Source organism: Corvus moneduloides, chromosome 9, assembly GCF_009650955.1.
Source record: "Corvus moneduloides isolate bCorMon1 chromosome 9, bCorMon1.pri, whole genome shotgun sequence".
NCBI lineage: Eukaryota > Metazoa > Chordata > Aves > Passeriformes > Corvidae > Corvus > Corvus moneduloides.
This window is the reverse complement of record NC_045484.1, coordinates 11,633,510-11,654,620: the sequence shown is the minus strand read 5'-3', so window position 1 is coordinate 11,654,620 and position 21,111 is coordinate 11,633,510. Positions and strand designations below refer to the sequence as shown.

The 21,111-nt window shown below is 39.1% G+C and overlaps 1 protein-coding gene and 1 long non-coding RNA gene across 13 annotated transcripts in view; one reads left to right on the top strand and one right to left on the bottom strand.

The window, feature by feature from the left end:
* NTNG1 (netrin G1) overlaps positions 1-21,111 on the top strand; it is a 150,976-nt gene that overhangs the window by 36,951 nt on the left and 92,914 nt on the right. The window lies entirely within an intron of this gene.
* LOC116447763 lies at positions 1,438-16,700 on the bottom strand. The gene is made up of 4 exons (XR_004241689.1): positions 16,543-16,700; positions 8,525-8,609; positions 7,551-7,722; positions 1,438-1,732 (listed from the first exon to the last, which is right to left on the bottom strand). It is a non-coding gene; the product is annotated as an uncharacterized LOC116447763 (long non-coding RNA).

Here is a 21,111-nt window from a genome sequence, read left to right as displayed (position 1 = left end):
AAAATGGGCATTTCTAATGGAGGTGGTAGAGCCCTGTGCTCACAGGGAGGCCTGGTCTCGATCCCTCAGGGAGGCTGAGCTGTGATTACACGTGACCTCACTGTGTCGACCCCACTGTGCCACTCTTTACTTGAGACAGGAAACACAAGGAAATGTTTTCTTCCTCATTTTCACTACTTCTACCTAAACCAGATTTTTGCATTACAGCATTCATGCCTGGCTTTGTGGGTATGCAGTATACCAATACAGCTACTTTAGGGTTGTGTTCTTAGATATTTCAGAAATTATGCTTTAGTCTGGCAGCTTCCGATGAACTTCGTCAGTGAGCAGGCTAGAATTCTGACCTAAGGGGTTTGTATATTCAGCTGTATTAAAGCCATCAGTATTTGGGCAACTCAGGATTACTGTGATTGGAAGTTCGAAAATACAATGATCTTTTGTGTCTAGTGCATGTTATGCAGGAGAATATTTAAATCAATAGTAATGCTATCAGAGCTGGAAATCAAATGCAAAATAATTCCCTGGGCTTCCCATGTATAATGACATTTGTTCTTTTGATGAATTGCTAATGTATTCTTGGACAGAAGAGCTGCCAGCCCAGCCAGCTTCACTATAAAATGGCAGGACAGAGAGAGCAGGATTGTATTTACTACTATTTACTGCTAACAAACTACGCACCTTTCAACATGTTGTCTCTCTGCTATGAATTATTCCTGTTCTGAAAAGGGAACATCTAAACAAACTTTAAGACTAGTCTGTTAAGAAATTACTATTTTCTTCAAGGAAATGTTAGTTCGCTTTGTTTGTTTTGAAGTGACAGTACCAAACTGAAACATTATCTTTTTAAAAAGGCAAAAAATTATTTCAGCTGTGATGCCTGCCTAACACTCCCAGCAATTTCCATGACTCTTACCATAAAGCATTTTTTTCTCTGCGTTCATTTCTCGTGTTGGTTTCTGACACCCCGCGCAAGACAAGCAGCCTGACCTAACCTGCAGCAAACCAGCACTGGCCACAGTAAAATGAACTAAATCCACAGTGCTGCCCAATGGAGAGATGATGAAGGGATAAAAAAGCAGAGGGAAAAAATCCTCTATTGTTTTTATTTTATGCTGGTAGTAATTTGGGGGTTTCATTTTTCACAGTAATTGTCTAAAACTCACTCAAATGATCAAGCAAAGATAAATCTGAGAGTTGTTTTGCTTATTTGTTTAATAATATCATTGTAAGATTGAAAAAAAGGGCAATTATTTTGAATTTTATTACCCTGAATTATTAATTTTGTGAGCTTTTAAAAAGAATAGTAGTTTGGAGATTTTTTTCTAGGCATAGTGCTGTGCTATGATTCCTTTACATAGTGGATTCATAAAGATTTAAAAAGCATGAAGTATTTCTGATTCCCAAAGGAACTCTGTCTGGAAGATGACAGCCATAAGACTGTAGAGAAAACCTTATATTGTATGAGCTCTAGTAATTTTTAGCAAATGCATCATTTTATCTTGAGATTGGTTGATGCTCTGTACCTGTAATATTTAGGTATTTTATAAGCTTAACTCTTAAGGTATCAGTGCAATTGTGTGATTCATGTCTGCAGTCCAAGACAACCTGCATAAATCCTGCTCTGGTTACCTTTGGTGCTTCTGCTGACTGCCACCAAATTCCACAGACCGTGCTTAAAAATCCTCAACTGTGTGATATACAGCTCCCAAAACATCTCTCAAAACGTGTGAGCCTGTCGGAGAAGAACAAGTGAAAGTTTTCATCTTTGCAACCATCAGAATCTTCTACCTGACCAGCAAGCAGAAAAGCTGAGTGCAGTGCCCAGGCCAGCCCCCCATACCAGCTGTGGCACACGCAGCCAGATTATTTCCATTCATTTCTTTTGGATACCAAAGTCATGGGAGTGCATGGAAGTTAGGTGATTCCTTCTTTTGCTTTCCTGCTTTCTCCATTGCTCCAGAGTCCTGCATGCACAGGATTAGGCTCTTTGCTTATGTAAATTGCTGAGCACAAAATATCCCCAGTTGTGTGTCCTCGTTACAGACTGCAGTACACACCATGCCACTCTCCCTGCACAGAACAGTTTATAGCCAGTTTCTTCCCTAACAGAGCAAGTGCAAATTTTATCAGGGTGATGGATTATGTAAGAAAATACATTTTCCCCATTGATTCATTGTTTCAAAGGACCCATTATCTCTCCCATTTTCTGTAGCATTCCCCTAAAGGTCATATCAATGTTTCTGGAACTTTTTGAGGAAAAAATAAAACTGCGATTATTTTTCTTCACATCTGAAAAAAGAATAATTTCACAGCTGTTGGCAAGAGGTTAAGAGTGTGCCAACAGCTCTAATGATTAGCACAGGCTGCTTCTGTAGCCTGGTTTGCAGAGAGCTCATACACTGTCTTCCATGTTTCTCCAGTTCTCACTGCAGGGCCTGGAGAATCCAGGAAAACTCTCTGTGAGAAAAGCAGCTTGGTATCAAAGCAGTTTTGCTGATAAGATTCAGTCTGGTTCACCGGTGGCACTGATAAAGCTTTAGGTGGCTAGTAAATAATAGATCTATTTGTGCTGTATGTGTTAGCTGCTGCTACTTTTACAAGGAACACAGTCTTGCTGGCTTTTGGCTTTTTGTAATGAAGTGTGTCTTAAAAACAACTTCTCTTGTAGAAAAAGTTCATTGGTCTCCATTTCAGGTATTTAAACATTATTTGGGCTATTCATTTAAAAGGATGTCTGAATACCTGAGGGTTTAGATTATCAACAGATCCTGTCAGGTGGGATCTGACACAGGCATACACACAGGCATTCACACGTTCAGAGCATTAAACCCCCTTAGATATGAATTTATCTCTGAACAGGGGAGCTTAAGAAAGTGGGGATGGAGAGCAGCCCTGCTCACTGTGCTCCTGTGCTGGGGCTGGGGGCAGGTTGTGGGGTCAGGCTCCTCCTGCCTGTGCAAGTGAGCACAAAGCCCCCCAAGCCCCATGGAATCCATAGTGACTGTGCCACAGGAGGTTTAACCTCTTTCTGAGCAGTCACTTGAACTGCATAGGCAACACTTCTCTCTCACTGCGCCTGACATGGGTGCCTTTGCTGACTGTCTCTTCGCCGATCATCATTGTCATTCTCCATGGCAGGTTTAAGCATGAAACCAAACCCTGGTGTAAAGCAGGCACTCTCCTGGGAGGCAGATGAAGAAGCTGCCAACTGTTTGGTGCCAACTGCTGTGGGCATCAAGCCGCTCACTGTATCTTCCCCAGAAATGCAGGCATGCATTTAAAATACCCAGCCACTCTCACTGGAGGCTGTATCAGTCAAACATTAGATATTCATCTTTCATTCCTGCCTATTACTAATTGATAGCCGAGGTCTTTAGCATGCATCATCCATATCTCATTGCATATCATAGCTGTAACTAAGTTAAAAATACAAAGACCCTGTAGAACTAAGAGACTTTATAGATCTTAGGTTTACACGATGCTGCCTTTTGTACAGAAATTCCTATTCTTCAGCTGGTTAGGTCCGTGCTGTGCTCTGATTTGCACGAGTTAAATCCAGACTAACATCAGTAGCTTTAGCAGAATTAGTACAAGTTTGCTCTCATTTTCTCTATCAACATTAGTATTTTTCAAGCCCCACCATAGCAAGGGTTATCAAAACATTTAGACAAAATCTGAGCCTCAGGAAAGGTGGAGAGATGTGAGAGCAGGAGATGAGATGGGGTAAGCATTGTGCTTCCTCTCCTTCCTTCTGCACCTTGCCCCTAGCCCAGGATTGGTACTGAAGCTCTCTCCCTTGATGCCAAGTCTAGGGAAAGTAATCCATTCTTCAGAGCTGGAGATTACTAGTTAGTGGGGTTTCTCACTAATTTCCATTAATTAATAAACCATTTCTAATTGAGAAATTTGCAGAAAGAAAAAAAAATCTAGACTATTTGAATATTTCTTCCATTAAGCAGAACTGCAGAGAGGACTGCATGGCCAAATAGGCTTGAAAGCTTATTTCCGGTTTTATTACCTTCTTTCTTTCACTCTAAAAACCCTGCAGAAAATTTGCTTGAAATGCTGATCCATCTGAACTTTAAGTTGACATCTGCATGAACGTATTACCTGTGGTTTTGGGTCAGTGTCTTGGCTGCTGAATATACTTTAACATTTTTAATCTTTCATTTTTCTAGCCTCTTTGCATTTGCCAGATTTCAACACTTTTGCAATAGCATATAGAGGCACCATTTTTTTTCCTCTATTAATCAACGGAAAGCAGAGAAGAAAAGGAAATTAGAAGAAAAGAAAAATAAAAAAGAAAGGAAAAGAAACTTGAGCAAAAGAGCAAGCACCATTATTTTTTGAACAGGCAGCTGCTTCTGACAATTCACCTAAGGTAGTTTTCTTTTTCTCTGTAGGACTTGAATTCATTCCTCTCAAGACTTTGGTATTGATCGTCTTTCTTTTCAGAGTTCCTGACCTTCCTCCTTTGCTGTCCCAGCCTAGCTGGTATGCTTTCATACAGCTTTGGTTAGCTCTCGGCACTTGCATTTTACATTTCAGCAGGGATACCCTTGACGTACTTCATCTACTCACATGTACCAGAGCAACAGAACTGGTGAGGGATAGTCTGTAGATCTGGCTTGGTTTATTTGGTTTTTAATAGATTATGTTATCTGTTGAAATAAAAAGTCAGGTATTTCATAGTTGTTGCCACAGCTATGAAAATCTCACAAATAAAAGTCATGGTCTGTCTAGAGCATGCCTTGCTTCCCTATATCCCACTTTTTTCTTTTTTGTTTCTTTCCTCCTCCAAAAACCTAAAACAATTCAAAGTGCTTTGTGCCAACATTTTGAAAAAGTTATATTTGCTAGATACAAAAATCATTGTTGGTGGAAATTTTCTTTCAAGTGAAATTTTCAAATTTTCAATTTGATGTTCAGCTCAGAGCCTGGACTTTGAAATCTCGAAGTCTTTCACAAGCTACAAGTTCTGCCCTCTTCAAAGCACGGCTGGAAACTGCCTGACCCCCCTTTCACAGTCTGTTCCTGTTCACTCTGTGGAAGGGATGCTTCTGCACATCCTGTGCCTCGCTGTCCCTGTCACCATCTGAGAGCCCATCTGCCTGCCTTATGCCTTGGAGCATGCAGGAGAAGATCCCAGAGGCTGTCTGAGGACAGAGCGGCTGCTGGGCTCCCGGGGCAGCTGGGTGTGAACCATGCCCGCGGGAGGCAGGAGGCACAAGGAGCTCTTGCTGGTACTCACAGATAAAAGTGGCCACAGAGAAAGCCAGAGGAAATGGCCAAGTGTTGTGAGACAGGGAGCACAAAGGGAAAGCAGAGGTTTGCTTTCTACAGTTCACATCTTCTGTGGAATGGAGGGCAAAAAAATTGACGTTGGAGTTGCTGATTCCTTCTGTGGTGAAGTGAAAGTAAGTGTAGGCCACTGTGGAAATGGCAACAGGCACTCTTTCAGCGGCTGAGAAATGAGGAAAATAATTCTTTCACACTATATGGAGAGGGAAAACATAGATGTACATTTAGCCATAGTAGAGGAAGTGAAAACAAGAGCTGTGTGTGGTGACACCACAGAAAAGAGCAGAAAATAATTATTGAAGAGAAAAAACCTAATATAATATATATTTAAATTTTATTAGTTGTGCTAGGATGTTTCTTGAACCATCATTAGTATGTTCCTGTTCCTGTACTCCACTCTTCTTTCTAGGCCCATTCATTTTCTGATTTTTTTCGCTTCTTTTCCATTGCTCCTTTTCCTCTTTCTTTGTGAGTAAGCAAGGCTATTATTAACAATCAATTTTCTTCTTGACATGTAACTGTTCAACAGTTACCTATCAGACTTTTTCATCCTTTGGCCAGCCCTACCTTTTCATGGACCTGGTACAATACACTTAATGCATAGTTAAATTCAAGTGATGGATCTAATGACTCACAAGAAAATTTCAATGTCATTTGAGGAAAATGTCATGATAAGCATTTCTCAACAGTCCCTAGGGAGCATCCACCCAATCTCAACTAGTGTGAGCTACCAGCAGAAAAAGTACAAGGAATTCCTTTTTTTTTCCCGCATCATTTTGAAATGACAGCCAAGTTACATAAATAAAAACTAACTAACTAAATAATATATAAAATAAATAATATAAATAATATATAATATAAATTACTATATAATAATATAAATAATAATAAATCCCATCCTTGCATGTCTGATAGTGAAAGTCAGTAAGAGTCACCTGTATTTGTTCAAGGAGGTGTTTATTTTTGGTGGCATTTCTTTAGGCATTTCCTATGTTAGTTTTGGTGGATGGATTTATAAAAAGAAAATGCATGTAAGAGAAAAGATGTTAAAAGACAACTAATGTTGTTAATGTGTCTGTTAAAAGACACATTATTTTCATCCTTAGGGAAAGTGCTTTTTCTCCTATTTAAAAACACTTCTGCAACGCTGCCCTGGAAACATTACTGTGCACAACGGCCTCCAGCCTGCTCACTGGGGACTGAAACCTGCCCACCTGCTTTTATTACCCAACGTTGATGCCAAATGAAGAAGAAACACATTCATGTTGTAAAACCTTTAAGTGCTACTTACTAATTCAGATTAAAAAATTTATTGTCTCATTACTATTTTCAACTGGACTGAGTTAGATGGCACTAGGCTGACTTACACTAGCTGAAGATCAGACTGTAGTTTTCAAATGACATGTCCTCCTAATTAATAAAGGAGAGCTTACACTGCCTAATTTGAACCTGTGCCAAACATCTCTTTCTCCACCACTTAACGTTCATAGCCCTCGATCGCTTGTCTGAGGCTTTGTGGTTAAAGGACTGGGTTTGCTGTGTGGTTTGTGCTAGGTTTGATGGCTTGGGGTTTTTTAGTTTCTGACTGTATATATCCTTCCTGTTCTGCTTTGACATTGACATTGTGTTTTGCTTTAGTCTGAACATGTAAGAACAGACAACCTGATCTGCATGCACCATTTGTGTCACATTCCCCTCCTGAAATTAGTATTCTTCAAAACAAACCAATATGTTTGCATTGCATATAACAGACTATCTGTGACAGCCAAAAAAATGAGTACAGTATGCACATCATTTCAAGCTGATTATATTCATTGCCATTCAGGTCATAGCTCAGATTAATTATTGCATTTGTATAGGATGTTTGTTAGGAGGTTTCCTGATTTGTGGTTCAGAAGATTGATTACTTGTTACATTTACTTTGTGGTTTCTGTGGGGAAAACATCTTTAAGGCTTCAGCATTTACAAATATACTGAGGCCAAGCAGGGCCACTGAGAAGTGAGGATACCTACACCTGCCACATCAAGAAGCTGTGACATACGTCTGCATTAATACCAGGTTAAAAAGCAGAAGATGTATAAAACAAGCATTTGCTTTAAAGTGCCTCAGTCTAGAGATAGTAACATAGCCTCAAGCACTGATGTACCTCCCATAATTAAAATAAAGGAAAAGAAATTAAAAAGCTTACAGAAAAATGCCAACTGGCAGGTTCGTATAGGTGAGACAAATGGTTTACAAAAGAGCCCACCTGAATCCTGGCTGTAGCTGGTACACAATTTGCAAAGACACAGGTTTCTAGGCCTTGAATCTCATCATTTGACAACAGATTGACCCAGGCTGTGCAGGCAAATGCAATGAATTGCTTGATGTTTCTCCTAGAAATTGGCTGGTTTGAGGCAGAACTAGGAATATGAAGCTTCCTGTGGGAAAAACCACAATGTTCCAATTAGTATCTAGATGATTTTACAGGTATTTTTAGGAACACTAGCTTTAAAGGAATTCAAAAATATGTTCAAGTCAAATTAGGAGGCATCCTTGAGCCTGGCAAAGGATAAAGGCAGGAACCATTAGATTTTCATTTATCTCCTGTACCTCTCCTGAAATATGTTAATTAACCAGATAGACTCACAGTTCGTATTTCCTGACCTGCTCTTTATCTTTTTTGTCAAAACACATGATCATATACAGCTGTTTCCAGCAATAAAAGTATGAGGTACTGAAAAGAAGACAAAAAGTAAAACAAATCAGCAACCATGTATGCTCTAAGTAGGTTTTAGAAAGTGCCTTGCAATACAGTGCTTAAAAAATGGAATAAGCTATAAGGCTTTGTATAACATTGCAGGAGACGTGAAGTCTGTCTTCATTCATTCATATAACTCACTTTAATTGGGAGCTAATGAAGCAGAAAAAAAAATTTTCTTTAAACTTAAAAATAATCACTAGAGCCTGATAAAAGATCTTAGCAAACATTTAAGATGGCAGCATTGCCAAAGGAACTTTGTTTCCTAATTGTTCTCCTGGTGGAGCCAATAACAGCCCCAGTCAGAAAGGGTTTAGAGGACCCTTTTCTGTTTGGTTGTTGTAATGAGATAGACTGTCAAGTAGAGGGTAGTGGGTGTGGTGATGATGGATGTGACACAATAGCACCAAACAGTTAACAAGTTAGTTGTGACTTGCTGCTAAATCTTTGCATCCAGCAAGCAAAATGTTGAGTTGTGATACCTCTTAACGCCGTGATCAGTGCTAACTCTCACACTGGTCCATGCAGTAACTCAGTTGATGTTAAACTGTAACATCTTTCCCTCATCTGAAAAAAAAAAAAAAAAATTAGAAGCACCAGGTAGACTTATTTGTCAAATACTGTAGGAGATTTACCTGCAAGAGTTGCCTAATGCTGGAGCAATGTGGTGTCAGTGAACCAGACCATCAGTTTATTTTTCAGTGGAAATGTATAAACCTTCCTTAGTGCATTTGCTGTGTCTCATACTTTTCCTTCTCTCATGCATTTAGTTTCAAAAATGGCATGTTAAGTAAAATTACTGAGCATTGCAAGCTATAAAAATAAATTATAGTTCAGTTCCATTAGAAGCCCACTTCCGTTCACAAGCATATACTGTTTATAAGAGCATCTTTAGACTACTGGGGGAAAAGGGAAAAAAATATAACTTACAAAGTTGCACTTCTGGCTGTTCTACATGAGAAGTTCTTGTCCTGATCTTTACCATTTGTTTTGTCATTTAACATAATGTCTACTAAGTTAGAGGAGTGAAAGGAAATTAGTCCGTAGGGAAAATTACTTAATGGTAACTCCCTTTTTTTTAATCTAGCCCTTTTACATCCCATTTTCTTTACCCACTTATGACAGTGACCTTTTATTTCCTTTTGCTTTTCTTCTTGTGTGCAAAATTCCTCCACTGCCTTCGGACTGGACACTCAATTCTTTGCCTCATACACAGCAAAATGAAGGTGGGATTTCATATGCATGAATGTAGTTCAGCAATTTCGACTGTGTTAGCACAGATTTTTTTAAAAAAAGGGGCAGGAATGCCTGCCCATGGGAAGCAGTGAATTAATTCCTTGTTTTGCTTTGCTTGTGTGCATGGCTTTTGCTTTCCCTATAAACTGTCTTTATCTCAACCCACGAGTTTGCTGGCTTTTACCCTTCCAGTTCTCTCCCCAGTCTTCTGCAGGGGGAGTGAGTGAGCAGCTCCATGGGACTTGGAGGCTGGCTGGGTTAAGTCATGACACATATTCAGGGGAATGAGCTGAAATAATTGAGGACTAAAGAAGAAGAAAACAGTAACAAAAAGAAGATGTCTTTTTAAACTTCAATTAGCTTTTGCAATTTTTTTTTTCTGATGACCCCAGTGCTTCACACTCCTCTTTTCCTGTTTCATACCATTGCCACCTCTGCATTTCAGTTTTATCCGGTGTTGCAGACAGTTGTCACTAACTTGTTTCAAAATTTAGTTGTACTCTTTCCTCCCCCCCTGCTCCTCCCCAGTCTCTTTGCAGACTTCCTTCTTGACCAAGGACACACCCCAAAGCCTACCTTTGAAATGCAGGAGGAGGGACTGCAGTCCCTAGAGCTGGATTCCTGTGAGCAGGCACGGCCGTGACACTCCAGTCACTGATCCCATTTATGCAGCAGCACATGCAGCTCACACAATCAGCTCTCAGATACAGCTGCAGTCGCTTTACGGAGGCTACTTTAGGGAGCAAAGGCTCTGAGCTGTGAATAAAGAATTCACATTTAATTCTCTGGCCAGAAGATTATCAGCAGCATGCATCAGTAAATGCTGCCTATGAAAAGCACAGCTGACCACTGCTCCTCTGTCCCTGAAACTTCCCATTTCTGCAGCAGTTACGCATTCTGGGGCACTTTGAAAAGTAAAAATCCCAGTAATGATGCCAGCATCAGTTGTGATTGGTCAAGCATCCAAAATATAATTTAGTTCACATATTTGAATATCAAAATATTCAGCTTCTGAAATCTTAATGTATTTTTCAGAGAAAATTGATTTTGATAAAAGATACTGTAGGAGAACCTAATACATGTTTAAAGATTTAATTTCCTAATTTTTTTGTTGTCTGTTGCAGCTTTAACAAAGTCACAAGAGTTATTCCCACTTAATCCTGGTTTACACTGATTTCCCATAACATTTCATTAAAGATAAGAATATAAGCACTATAGTGCAGATTATCTATATTTTCACAGCACTAAAGAGTAAATGTATATTTTTCCAGAGAGTTTATTTAGTCACCATGGCTATCATCCAGGAGGCTACAGATAATCTTCCCTCAAACTCTGGAGCAGTTTAGGAATGCAACACAGAATCTCCTTTGTATGTAACTTCTTCCATATTACGTCATGGAGGAGTGTTAAAAACAAGAGTTTCCTCTAAAACTGAAAAAGCAGCTCTACTGAAAGAAGGGAAATGTATTGTTCTTACAAGTACCTGCTTGTGTTGGCTCATTGCAAAAATTAATAAGCCTTCCCCAGCCCTTCTTACTCCTCCACTCTGCCACAGATTCAAAACCAAAATAAATCCTTTCTGCGGCCTTCTCACCATTGAGTTAGCTTATACTGCAGTGGCCCTTTAAAGAATTATTTTATAAATACAAAGCACGTAACCACTAAGGACACTGCAGCCTGGGGTACTGCCTTTATAGACAAATGGTATATTTTCTTGCAAGATCCCTCTCACAAATAATTATTATTCTTGGTATCTCACCAGTTCAAAAAAGTTTCATTTCCAAAGTCTAGCACACACATGCATCATGAGTGCCTGTTTGGCTAATGCCATGCAGGCAGTGTGCTGCAGCCTGCCCTCAAAGCAGCAGTTCTATTTGCAGAACATTCTATTTGTAACTTAATTAAACTCACTTGGTGAATTATTTTAAATGTCATAATTCATAATTGGTGTTCGGCACTTTTTTAATGCAGATATATTAAGGAATAATTAATTTTACATCAAGTTAAGTCCAGTAATAAAATAACTCTAAACAATGAAACACAGTGTGAGATCAGTCCTCATCTGTGATGATTAGAGGGGCACATTGTTTGTTGCAATGTCTTTTTTTTTTTTTTTGCAATTATTCATCATTAAGAGACTGATTTTATTCAGTGTCCCACATCGAAAACAGTGTGTCCCTTCATTATTATTTCTACCAGTGTGAGAAAATTTTGTCTCATAAACTTTCTGCTGTTTACATAATTGGAGCATCTAGGAGCAAATCTGCTTCAATTTAAATCAGTGCAAAGATTCCCACAGTCTTCAGTGGGAGTTAACAGTGACACACGAAGGACTAGTCCATCACAAATGCCAGAGTAACAGCACCAAATACATATATGTATATATGTATATATTTTCTTCTTATGCTTCTGCTGCTTCCTGAAGTTTTCCTGCTTGGATTTGCTTAGGAGTGTAGGATGTGGCTGTTTTGCATCCCCTTCTCCAAGGCACAGCAACAAGCAAACACCTGAGCTTTGCTAAGACCAGCACATGCTTGACAGCTTGTCAGTGTTATAGTGACAAAAGAGCAGCTGGCCATCAACAAAATAATAAAACTGACAATGAGAGATATTAAAATGCTGTCAAAAGGGGCAATGCCTCCAGGCAGAGATTGTCTTCACCCCTCTTTGGACAATGGCTCTCAGCAAGCTGTGGGCTTGCACCACTCCATGACATGCCACTGCAATACCAATATGTAAACAAATAGTAATAATTAAGACATTCGACAAAATGACAGCCAGCAGAAAGCTTTTTTTCTCTGCTTAGCTTCAACCACTGTATAAATCTTGTTCGTGTAACTGAACTGTAAACATTTACACAGACCTATGGTATTCAACACAGTTATGCCCCTTGGGCCACTGCTTGAGCTGAAAATTGGCTCCTCAGCTGCAAATAAGAAGCAGGATGACAATAAGTTTAGACTCTTTGACATCTATGATTTTTAATGGAAAATATGGACTATCCAGTACATAATCAGCATTTTAACACCATTACTTCGGCTAAACTCTTCTGCAGGGTGATAAGATTCATTACTGTATAAAAGCTAGTCAGAACCTCAACAAATCTGCCTTTTCAGTCTAATCTCTTGTAGTTGCATCACCCCATGCCTACCTTCACTCTGCTAGCCTAGACTCAACTAATAAAGCCAGGCATGTGTAGGTGTAGGTATTAAAAAAAGAAAGAAAAAACTAAAACAAAATCCCATTTGTGATAGTGACTGACAAACACAGAGCCTCTTAAATGAAGGTGTCCTGAAGGACTTAGAGCCTGCAGTGTAATTTAATTAAGATATCAAAGTGATAGCATTATATTATCTATGACACCTATTCTATTATAAAGAATTTCTTTAATTAACAAAGGCAGTAGCTGAGAAGGCAAGCACTGGTATGAAACACAATTACTCTTCAGACTTACTTGAGTCACACTTGTTTTACTGCCTTTTTATTTGCCTTCAGGCGGGGCTGCAGCCCCTGTTCCTTGGTTTCATGGACTCCCCACAGCCTCAGGATGCCACAGGGATCTTGTCCTAAGCCCTGCCACATCCACAAGCTCCAGGAGCACAACAATGACTTTTAGTTTTTCCTCAGTCAAAAACTGCCTCCTCATTTTCCTCCACTGACACCAGGGAGAGCAGCTGATGGCAAAGCAGGGCAGCTTCGGAGAAGCGCAATGTATGCGGAGTTAAAGCTGCTGGGAAGCGACAGGATGATCTGGGACCTCATAAGCACTGGGATACCTCCCGGAGCTTTTATGCAATTGCTATTCAGGTTTTATTCAGTAAGAACATCTGTTGGTTTCAGCAAATTCATGTCTAGGAATTAAATTAATTGGATCTCAGGATAGGATTTGCCTCATTGAAAGGAACTTCAGAGAATTTAAATAAACTATAAAGTCCTAATAAAATATTTTCTATGGCATAGGGTTGTTTTATAACTACTTAAATATCCCATCATATATTCAACGCACAGTTTTAATGGTTTTCTTATGTGCTTGCAGATTTTAAAAAAAAGTCAGAAATTTCTATTTTTGAGCATCGTATCCAAAATTTTTGCATCAGCCAAGTCCAGACACCTTCAAGTATGCAGGCAGTTTCTCAAGGTTTCAGGGGTTACTGGACCCTACAAGGAAATGCTAAGTCAGAGTTAAAGCTATTTGTAAGCTTTTACATATAGATATAGATATAGTTGTGATTCTCTTATATCCACAAAATAATGATTACAAAATTAAGTCTAGAAAAGCAGTCTAAGAAATATGAAGGAACTTGGAAAGGAACTTGAGTAGGCATAATATCAGATGGAGGGATTGATTTTATGATTAAAATTTAGTCAGTACTGTGTTGCAGAAAATATACAGATAAATAGAGAGATATGGAGTCACAAATGTTTGCAAGGAGATGAGAGGTAAACAGCAGATTTTTTTCTTTAATAGCTCCTATGACAAAGAGAAGTAGCTCTCCAGCTTCTTGAATAAATTACATTAATACATAATTACTATAACCTTACTGTGTCACTATGAGTTATTAAAATCAAAGATACCTTAACAGGCTTGCTTTTTTCTTATATATATTTTAATTTTTGGCCAGCATTTTTAATTTGCATATGCCCACAAAGTATTATTAACTAGTGCATTCAACTGCTATATAACAGAATTCACAAAAATAATCTCAAATCCATTTAAAATTATTTACAGCCTTATGCTCATTTCCATTATAAGCTAAAACTTAGAGTTATTTTCCATTGATCTCACTGCAGCACTTTCAGTAAATGCCCAGTGAAAAATTAGGAGAAATGAAAATTAAAGAAATCCAAGGGCATATCTTTTGAAGTTGCTTTTTTCTTTTTTACTTTTGCATTAACATATCACAGATGGCCATGTGGAACAGGGTGATTTTGTATGCTGTCTAAAGACATTGTTATAAGCAGAGCTATGCCACTTCTTATCCATTAAACACTTTATTGGAGCCTGAAAATACTCAGATGCTATATGCAAAGGGGTTTTTTATATAAAAAAATGTAAATGTTGCACACCTTTAAAGAAAGGGGCATATGGCTTTGGTTTGTAGCATAGTACAGCCTTAAATTCTCTGTCAGAGGAAAGAATACCTCACCTTCTCTGAGGTCTTTTATTTTTGCACCCTTACAAGTACTGACTCATTTTTATAAACAGATACTTTTCATTCCAGTAAGTGCACTTCATACAGCTCCTTTCATACAAACTGGAACCTAAAATTCCATTTAAAGATAAATGCTGTGCAGCACTGGCTTGTTTAAATTACAGAGTCCCTGTAGGAACACATGGAGGCAAATTTATCATATTCATCCCTTTCTGGCTTCAGATGCTGCCTTACGCAGCTGCCACCTGACATCAGAAGCACATCCAGGTGTCAGGGAGGGGCTGTCTCTGTTATGCCCCTCACAGAGGCAGCTGAGGCGGAGCTGGGCTGTCCCAGGACACTCCTGTCCCTTAGTACCCCTGACCTCTGGGCTGCTCAGCCAGGACACGGGAGGCTGGTGCAAGGTTTTGACCTTTCTTGTATCTACTGCAAGAAACAGAGTCTGTTGGAAATTAGTCATACAGTCAACCATCAAGTCATTAAACAGCATTTTTGCTCAAATTTAGTTGAGCAACTAGACAGGCTAAGAGAATGTAATTTTTCACATTTCAAATGGCAGCAGTTAATTGCATTACTCTATCCAAGGTGTTTCTCTTTATCACATCTTCCGTAAGACGTGGGTTGGCTAGAACTGATAGGGAATATAATATGCTGTAATTTATTACTTCCCAGGGTGGTACAATGGAAAGAAGCATACTTAGAGCTCCTCTTATCAGCTTGCTCTGTAATAGATTGAAATGTATTAGGATAAAAGGAAACCCTGTCCTTAAACTTTACCTTCAGGCATCCCAGCAGGCAATTGTAGAAAGTCTATTTTTACCACTACAGAAAAATTACATTCAGTCTCTTCTTGTGAGAAACTCCTCCACCTAATGCTTACCAAAAGTCAAATACTTTTTAGATTATATTCATCCTACAGTGTTCATGGGTTACAGTTGTCTTGTCTAGCATACACATGCAGATTTAATCTCTGTAGGGGGTTAATAGCACAGAAAAAGAATTGGCAGCACAACATCCCCGTAGGCAAGCGGCATTGAAACGCCAAGCACCACAACATGGCCCAGGCTGCCCTGGTCTTACTAACAAGCTTGCCTGAGTTAGCCCAGGTCATGTGCCAGTGACTGCTCCTGATTACAGTGGGGGCATGCAGAGGTTCAGAGGGAAACCCCGGCTTGCAGAAGTCTTGCCACAGCTCACAGGGAAAGAAGCCTCTTCATCTCCAGATTCGAATTACTTTATAATCAACCCAAGAAGAAAGTCTCAGTTCAAGTGTTACATATCTTGACATAAGCCTTCCTTGCATTTGGAGATGCCCTTGCTTTACTTCAGGTAGAAGATTCACATTCAGACTTGGGAGGCACTCTGTGTCATTTGGGACAGTACCTGAGGCTATGAAATCTTGCTGGGGATTGGTTTTATCCCCATTGCTCTGAGGTGCCCACCTGAGGCAGCAGCAGGGGTCATGCAGGCATTACACCCCTGCCCTCTGCATGGGACAGGAGCAGCTGCTTTCCTTCCCCTTTCAGCAGCACTGCCCCCCAGCCAGCTGGGCTTCTCCATATTTCAGCTGTGATGAAATAAGTTTTTAAAATGACAGGTTGTTAGGAGGCAGTGTAAGCACATGCCATACCTGAAGTGTAAATTTGCAGATAACAGTAATAATGATTTTAGGAAGTCATTATATATTTTTCAGAGCTGTGTGGTTATTTTTTCTTATAGACATGTGTAATAAAGGAAATTACGTGACATTCTCGAGCACAGAACTGAACAAATTACCAGTTTATCACAAAGTTTGCAACCCTTCCTCAAAAGATAATATGTGGGGGGTTTTTTTGATTGAATTACTTATATTGGTGCAATATCCTAATGTGGATTTGATGAGCGACTTCATCCTTTTTCAAAGCACTATGTGCTCCAATTTGAAAGCGGAGAGACATCACACAATTCATTGTGAATACTAATAAGACATCCCTTCACTGTATAATGAAATTCAACATTCAAATTTGTTTCTATAACAATTCCACATTATGTAGGTATACACTGTGACTCATTAAAAATATTTGTTTTATCATCCTGACAAACACAAATGAAGGGAAAACAATGTGGCCTACCTTTTAAGAGAAATGAGGTGAAAGTGGATTTCACTTTCAACTGTCATTACTGTTTATGTTCCTTTTCATTCTTCCTTTAAGTGGTTCACATACATGCAAGGGTCCTCTAAACCTGGGAATTCTGTAACAAAAACTTATCAAATTCAGCAGAAATGAGTGCAGATTCTGTAGCAATAATAAGACAGGGTTTTTTTAATAGATATCAAGAGCAGTGTTTCTGCATTACATCAGCAATTCTAATTGTGGTGTTTGACATTCAGTGTTAATCCATCAGCTCTGAAACTTATTAAAAATGGCAGTGGACGTATTATTAGGTCTAAAGTTGTCAAAAATAATACTGACATTAAGAATCAGAAATAAAATTACAGTTATTGTAGAAATACAATTTTGCATGAGATCCATGAGCACAAAATCAATAACACTCTGGAGCAGGATGAACAGTGCCTACAGATGCAGACAGACCCAAAAGCACAGCTGAGACATCCCCAACAAGAAAATAATTTCTTCTGTCTCTTTAGTCCCTTTTATTTGTTGTTTGGCTCTGGAGCTTCTTTTCTCTATGGCATTAGCCAGAGAATTAATAAAAAGACCAAAAAAAATTCTCTTTGAAAAAAAGGCCTGTGAGACAAAGGAAAAGGGTCTGGCTTAGCCACCACTTGTCTAAGTACTAATTACTTCACCTCTTTGTCTGATCTCCCCCACCTGTAACTTTGTGGGCAGCTGAATACACCTGCTTACAAGGCATCTGGAGATTTAGAGCTAAAAAGTAACATGCAAAACATAACATAAACATGCAATATTACATAAATGTGGATTGAAAATTTTTTTTACAGCTTTAAGTGACCTGGTTTTGCTATCCACATTCATAGCTACTACACTACATCCTATTCAAACTGGTGTGATAGCATGTAAAATCAAGGACTGTCAGAGCTGGGGAAGACAGCCTGCCTTGGCTTAGCAAAGCTCTCTAATTTCAATGATAACAAAGTAAAAGTTAGTCCAGCTTTAGGAAATTACCTATTTATTAAATGGCACTCAGCATTTCTCTCATTGGGGTGATTAGTAAAACATCAGCTTACTGTTTTGGTAATGCTCTAGTGAATATACACATTACTTAGTGTAGGTTGTACAGGTATTTGTTAGACCATCTGCTCTACGAAGATTACTTGTTTAGGAAGAAATAAAATATAATTGAAGATAACTTTTGTCTACCAATGTTTTGCATTACATTTGATGAAAGTTATTTAACTATTGCTACTACTTAGGAATCCTCTTTAGCAATCTCAAAAGTCTCCCACAAAGGAAGAAGGAATAACCCCAGGAAAACTATTAAAGCTGACAGTGGTTTGTCACAGGCAACCATTAATGAATACCTTGGGGGATTTGGTATCCTTCTGCTGATTGTCTTGCCATAATTCATAGTCAGTATCCCACAGATTTTGCAGAATGTCTGTCTGTGTAGCTGCACATCTAGGCAAGCAAACAGCATCTTTTAAGTTGGTGGAAATTACAAGTGAGAAATAAATTATAAGATCTTGTTTCTGATGGTGAATACTTAAACAAGGACTCTGTCTTTACAAAGCTAGGTAAGGTTTGGGATTTGGTTTTGTTAGTTTCCCTTTTAACTTCCCAGAACAGGAGTTGTGCATTTTTGTGCATGAAAATAGTTTTCTATAAGCTTCTTGTCAACCAGAATAGCTTGGTACAGTGCCTTTGGCTATCTCCACTAACACAGTCTGACAGTATTCAGAGTAAAACATAAAACCTACAGTCACAATGATGTAACATGTCATACCTTCCCTCACACTGCTGTGCTTCCCAGGGGTAGCATATTCTACAGTTCCACTTTCAGGAAAGAGTAAAATTATCAGAAGAAGAAAATTAAAAATATAAAGCTTGCTCACACAGATGTGTAAATACAGAGGAAATAAAATACTGCCAGCAGAAAAAACAGAATTCTTCATACCTGAATTTAAATTGTAGAGCTTGCAACAGCAATACCTGCAGTGCAGACCAGAGCAAGCATTTGCAGGTGCTATGTTTACATCTGTCAGAAAGGAAATAATCTGATTCTGTTGTCCTAAATCCTGCTGCTCTTTGTAAGAATAAAATTGTAATGATGCCTTGGGGGGATATATACAGTAAAATGCATTTTGTTGGGACAGAAGTTGTGTCTAAGTCCAACACACATGTACTACCCTGGGCAGTCTTTTACAACATAAACAACACTTGCACATGCAAGTAGCTGTTTTTGTATGTAAGTGACCTTTTAACAGATAAGCATGACTACAACAGCACAGGCACAATTTAGCTCTTTGTTCACTATTTAGGGTGCATTTTCGGGTTGTCCTTAAGCCAGTCAATCTAGCTGCATTGCTTCACTTCATTCCCAGCTGTTGCATCCTTTCTGGCAGTACCAGTATTTATCTGGCCAAGCAGTGCATCAGAACAGAGACTTGAATCGGTGAAAAACTTTAGACTGGGGAAAAAAGTACTTGTTTTCCAGACACATGCAGCTCACCAATACATCAGCATAATTTCTAGGCACAAAGGTGGGATCTCCCAGATTTGTAGGAAATTGGTGCTTAGAAAGAAGCAGCCAGCTCAGAGACCATCAGCTCACCAGCAGAATTGCAGGGACGAGCAAACAGGGAGAGGGCTCAGCGAGCAGCACATTGCTACATGTCAGGCTAACGCTCACTTGAGGCAGGACTGAGCCCATGGCAAACGTGCAATCCCCAAGGAAAGAGATCCACTGGAAGTTGCTGGACCAGAAATGTAGCACAGTAGGATTTCTTAAATTGTTTTCCAATTTTTTCAAGCCCCACCCCCCCCCCCCAACCCAGAAGAATTATATCTGTGCTGTTTTAAAGAGCAGCCTTATTTTAATTTAGTGCAAATTTACTTCTAGTGACTGGAAGCCCATGGTCTGTTTTGCTGTGCTGAGGGAGAGAGCAGCAGGTGAATGGCTGGGAGCCCTTTGGGCCTGTCTGCATACACATGCACCCACCCTTAGCAGCGTGGCCTCAAACCCACCCCTTTGAAACTACATGATACTGCTTTGTAACCATAATTTGAGCTTCACTGAATCTGAAAATTCCCAACTTATTAAACGCTAGTTACAAAGCATATTACTTACCATGTTGTTCCATCAGCCAAGCCTAACACAAAACTTGAGCTATTGTATGAACTACACATAGAAGTGCTGAAGTTGTTTTTACATCATTCTAGAGGGATGTTAGCATTTCAGACTTCTACTACCTAGTTTGAACTGGCATAGAAGCCAGTAATATAGGGGTTAAGTGGATGGTTTTTTTGTTTTTAAATTCTTCGTATTACTTGCTTTATAGTAACTCTGTAATAATGCAGACTTTTCTTATTACTCTATACTTAAATACAGTAGAAGTAGACACAAAAGCTTTGCTTGTTTAGAATAGCTTGTTTTGCACTTCACATTTTTGTATGTGCTTGGTAAAACATTTTTCAAGTTTAATGCAGCAGTTCTTCTCTAAGTATTTGGACACTGTAGAATAGCTGTGTACCATAAAAAAAAGCTATGACAGTCTGCTTTGGTGGACACTCAGTTAATAAAGTGATGTTAACAAGCTGCATAGCATTTTAGAAAGTTTCTGGATTGAAAAATACCATGGCTAAGAGAAAAAAAGAATTAGGAGCTTTGTACATCCTTCACAATAAGTAAATAATGCATTCAGCATTATCATTAAGCTACTTAAGTGGCAATTCAATGATGGAGAGTTTTAATCCAGATCTGTTATGGACAGAAGACTTTTAAACCGCAGTATAAATCCATCCTGTTACATCCAACATCTTACCATAATAAGATATAACTAACCAGTAACAGCTTGGTAAAAAAAAGTTTTCACTGTAATTCCTTTGGAACCGTATACACAAAAATCATGGTTCTGTCCTTTAATGGTGAGATCCAGAGCCACGTAGTTTTCATTACAACACTGTACATTTATTTTCCATTAACTTCAGGGGGTTTGTGTTTCTATACTGCTCACTTCTAACCTCACATGGCATTTGGCACATGCATGACTTTTTTAGGGCTGTGATGAATGCTCTACCTAAAGAATAGTCCAAGTAAGATGCATTTACTGAAATGAGCACAGGATAGGATTGCACTGAACACTGTTGTAAGTCATCAGTTAAACACCACATCAGTATTCTGCTCACTTCATTTGATTTACACAAAAATCAGGTAGAAATTTGTGTCCTGTACTTGGAGGTACTCAACAGCCAGGACTTGCAGCAGCAATACTTTGCACAAGTTTCCATGGTTACTACTCCAGAGCTGCCACCAGGAGGACAAGGAAACCCTTACCACAGAAGTGGGGCCACAGGGGCAGAAGATGGAGCTTTCTTGGGAACCAGTTTGAAACCTAAGAACAACCTTTTGCAGAAGCCACAGCCATTACAACCCACCTGCCTCCAGCATTATTACAAGGCCCATTTCTTCACTTTGCCTGTGGGCAATAAAAACACAGAACTAGTTGCATTTACACACTCAATTGTGTTGTGTACCAGAAAAGGTCCTCCTGCCACTCT